Source organism: Arachis hypogaea, chromosome 5 (genome assembly GCF_003086295.3).
Source record: "Arachis hypogaea cultivar Tifrunner chromosome 5, arahy.Tifrunner.gnm2.J5K5, whole genome shotgun sequence".
In the NCBI taxonomy this organism is placed as follows: domain Eukaryota; kingdom Viridiplantae; phylum Streptophyta; class Magnoliopsida; order Fabales; family Fabaceae; genus Arachis; species Arachis hypogaea.
The window spans coordinates 61,829,152-61,833,900 of NC_092040.1; the positions used below are offsets into that span (position 1 = coordinate 61,829,152).

Below are 4,749 nucleotides of genomic sequence, written 5' to 3' on the forward strand. Positions count from 1 at the left end.
GATTCTCAGGGTCATAAGCTTCTCCTTCAGAGGAGGCTTATTTAGTACTACCAGATGCAGCTTGCAATCCAGTCAGATTCTGAGAAATCATTTTGACTTGCTGAGTCAATATTTTGTTCTGAGCCAATATGGCATTCAGAGTATCAATCTTAAGAGCTCATTTCTTCTGAGTCATCCCATTATTCACAGGAGTTCTTTCAGAAGTGTACATGAACTAGTTATTTGTAACCATCTTAATGAGTTCCTGGTCTTCTGCAGGGGTTTTCAGATGAAGAGATCTACCAGCAGAATGGTCCATTGACATCTTTGATAATTCAGACAGACCATCATAGAATATGCATATGACGCTCCATTCTGGAAGCATGTCAGAAGGACACCTTTTGATTAGTTACTTGTTGATGAGCGGATAATTTATACGCTTTTTGGTATTATTTTTAGTATGTTTTTATTATGTTTTAGTTAGTTTTCATGATATTTTTATTAGTTTTTAGTTAAAATTCACTTTTTTGGACTTTACTGGACTTTTCTGTGATTTCAGGTATTTTCTGGCTGAAATTGAGAGACCTGAGCAAAAAACTGATTCAGAGGCTGAAAAGGACTGCAGATGCTGTTGGATTCTGACCTCCCTGCACTCGAAGTGGATTTTCTAGAGCTACAGAAGCCCAATTGGCGCGCTCTCAATTGCGTTGGAAAGTAGACATCCTGGGCTTTCCAGAAATTTATAATAATCCATACTTTGCCTGATATTTGATGGCCCAAACAGGCGTTCCAAATCAGCTCAAGAATTCTGGCGTTTAACGCCGGAACTGGCACAAGAATGGGAGTTAAACGCCCAAACTGGCACAAAAGCTGGCGTTTAACTCCAGGAAAAGTCTCTACACATGAAAGCTTCAATGCTCAGCCCAAGCACACACCAAGTGGGCCCGAAAGTGGATTTTTATGTCATTTACTCATCTTTGTAAACCCTAAGCTACTAGTTCTCTACAAATAAGACCTTTTGCTATTGTATTTTCATCTCGGTTCTTCTGGTTCCCTCTCTGGGGCCGAAGCCAATGATCACCATTATCACTTATGTATTTTCAATGGTGGAGTTTCTACACACCATAGATTAAGGTGTGGAGCTCTGCTGTATCTCGAGTATTAATGCAATTACTATTGTTCTTCTATTCAATTCTGCTTATTCTTATTCTAAGATATTCATTCGCACCCAAGAACATGATGAATGTGATGATTATGTGACGCTCATCATCATTCTCACTTATGAACGCGTGCCTGACAACCACTTCCGTTCTACAAGCAAACAAGGCTTGAATGTTTATCTCTTGGATTCCTTAATTAGAATCTTCGTGGTATAAGCTAGAATTGATGGCGGCATTCAAGAGAATCCGGAAGGTCTAAACCTTGTCTGTGGTATTTTGAGTAGGATTCAAGGATTGAATGACTGTGACGAGCTTCAAACTCCTGAAGGCTGGGCATTAGTGACAAACGCAAAAGAATCACTGGATTCTATTCCAAGCTGATTGAGAACCGACAGATGATTAGCCGTGCTGTGACAGAGCGCGTTGAACATTTTCACTGAGAGGACGGGACCGTAGCCACTGACAATGGTGATGCCCAACATACAGCTTCCCATGGAAAGGAGTTAGAAGGATTGGATGAAGATAGTAGGAAAGCAGAGAGACGGAAGGGACAAAGCATCTCCATACGCTTATCTGAAATTCTTATCAATGAATTACATAAGCATCTCTATCTTTATTTTATGCTTTATTCATAAATCATCCATAACCATTTGAATCTGCCTGACTGAGATTTACAAGATGACCATAGCTTGCTTCATACCAACAATCTCCGTGGGATCGACCCTTACTCGCGTAAGGTTTATTACTTGGACGACCCAGTGCACTTGCTGGTTAGTTGTGCGAAGTTGTGATAAAGAGTTGAGATTGCAATTGAGCGTACCATGTTGATGGCGCCATTGATGATCACAATTTCGTGCACCAAGTTTTTGGCACCATTGCCGGGGATTGTTTGAGTTTGGACAACTGACGGTTCATTTTGTTGCTTAGCTTAGGTATTTTTCTTCAGAGTTCTTAAGAATGAATTCTAGTGTTTCAAGGTGATGTTCTTATCATCACCAAAGCTGATTGATTCTCATCAAATTAGCTCTTGAATGTAATGTCCTGCTGAAGCTTGGCTAGCCATGTCTAATTTCTTTAGACTGAAGCTTTATACTAACATTGCATGATTCATGGAATTCTCATTAAGAACTTTGATATCCTTATTTTCTTTTTCACTCAATTTTCAAAAAAAAAAATCCAAAAAAATTATAAAATCTTAAAACCAAAAATATTTTATGTTTCTTGTTGAGTCTAGTGTCTCATTTTAAGTTTGGTGTCAATTGCATGTTTCTATTCTTCTTGCATTTTTTTCGAATTCATTCATGTGTCTTCATTGATCTTCAAGTTGTTCTTGATGATTTCCTTACTTTGATCTTTAAATTCTCTTGTCTTGAGTGTTTTGTTGTTTCTCATATGCATTTTCAATTTGTTAGTGTCAATAGTATACAAACTTCTAAGTTTGGTGTCTTGCATGCATTGTTTATTTGATTTTAGTTGCATTTTGATTATTCCTCATCATTAAAAATTCAAAAAAAATTTTCTTTGTGTCTTTTCAAGTCAATAATACAGAAAATTGAAGATTCAGAACATACAGCAGAGGAATTACACAGAAAAAGCTGGGGGTTCAAAACACCCAGTGAAGAAGGAAAACTGGCATTTAAATGCCAGCCAGGGTACCTGGCTGGGCGTTTAACGCCCAAAAGGGTAGCATTTTGGGTGTTAAACGCCAGAATGTATACCATTCTGGGCGTTTAACGCCAGGATGGCACAAGAGAGAAGATTTTGTTTTAATTCAAATTTCAAGTTTTCATAATTTTTCAAATCAAATATTTTTCAAATCATATCTTTTCAATCATATATTTTCAAAATCAATTTCTTTTCATTTTTAAAAATACTTGCTAACAATTAATGATTTGATTCAACATTTCAAGTATGTTGCCTTTTCTGTTGAGAAAGGTTTAATGTCTGAATCATATCTTTTAAATTTCTTGTTAGCCAAGTCATTAATTTTCAAAATCAAATCTTTTTAAATTATTTTTCAAATCACATCTTCTCAATCATATCTTTTTAAAACCATAACTTTTCAATCATATCTTTTTAATCACATCTTTTTCAAAATAGTTTTCAATCATATCTTTTTGATTTCTACTTTCAAAATCTTTTTCAAAAATCACTTAATTTCTTTCCCAATCTTATTTTTTGAAAATCATTTACATTTTTCAAAATTTCTTTTAATTAATTCACTTTAATTTTCAAAAATTTCTTCCCCTCTTCTCACATCCTTTTATTAATGGACTAACACTCCTCCTCAATGCACAATTCGAACTCTATCTTTCTTGATAAGTTCGAATTCTTCTACCTCTTCCTTCTATTTTTCTTTTCCTCTGACACCTCAAGGAATCTCTATACTGTGACATAGAGGATTCCATATTTTCTTATTCTCTTCTCTTTCATATGAGTAGGAGCAAAGACAAAAGCATTCTTGTTGAGGCTGACCCTGAACCTGAAAGGACCTTAAAGCGAAAGCTAAGAGAAGCTAAAGCACCACTCTCTAAAGAGGACCTAAAAGAAATCTTCAAACAAGAATAAGACATGGCAGCTGAAAACAACAACAATGCCAACAATGCAAGGAAGGTGCTGGGTGACTTTACTGCACCTACTCCTGACTTCTATGGGAGAAGCATCTCTATCCCTGCCATTGGAGCAAACAACTTTGAGCTTAAGCCTCAATTAGTTTCTCTAATGCAACAGAACTGCAAGTTTCATGGACTTCCATTGGAAGATCCTCATCATTTTTTAGCTGAATTCTTGCAAATCTGTGACACTGTCAAGACCAATGGGGTTGACCCTGAGGTCTACATACTTATGCTATTCCCTTTTGCTGTAAGAGATAGAGCTAGGATATGGTTGGACTCACAACCTAAAGAAAGCCTGAATCTTGGGAAAAGCTAGTCAATGCCTTCTTGGCAAAGTTCTTTCCACCTCAAAAATTGAGTAAGCTTAGAGTGGAAGTCCAAACCTTCAGACAGAAGGAAGGTGAATCCCTCTATGAAGCTTGGGAAAGATACAAACAATTGATCAGAAAGTGTCCTTCTGACATGCTTTTTGAATGGAGCATCATAGGTATCTTCTATGATGGTCTGTCTGAACTGTCTAAGACGTCATTGGACAGCTCTGCTGGAGGATCTCTTCATCTGAAGAAGACGCCTGCAGAAGCTCAAGAACTCATTGAAATGGTTGCAAATAACCAATTCATGTACACTTCTGAAAGGAATCCTGTGAACAATGGGACGAATCAGAAGAAAGGAGTTCTTGAGATTGATACTCTGAATGCCATATTGGCTCAGAACAAAATATTGACTCAGCAAGTCAATATGATTTCTCAAAGTCTGTCTGGAATGCAAGCTGCACCATGCAGTACTAAGGACGCTTCATTTGAAGAAGAAGCTTATGATCCTGAGAACCCATCAATGGAAGAGGTGAATTACGTGGGAGAACCCTATGGGAACACCTATAATCCTTCATGGAGAAATCATCCAAATCTCTCATGGAAGGATCAACAGAGACCTCAACAAGGTTTTGACAACAATAATAATGGTGGAAGAAACAGGTTTAGCAATGGCAAGCCTTT

At 37.1% G+C, this 4,749-nt stretch overlaps 1 non-coding gene across 1 annotated transcript; it reads right to left on the bottom strand.

Annotated features, from left to right (window-relative positions):
• Positions 1–4,114: 4,114 nt before the first annotated feature.
• On the bottom strand, positions 4,115–4,222 carry LOC112804167 (small nucleolar RNA R71). The gene has a single exon (XR_003202786.1). It is a non-coding gene; the product is annotated as a small nucleolar RNA R71 (small nucleolar RNA).
• Between the last annotated feature and the right edge of the window lie 527 nt (positions 4,223–4,749).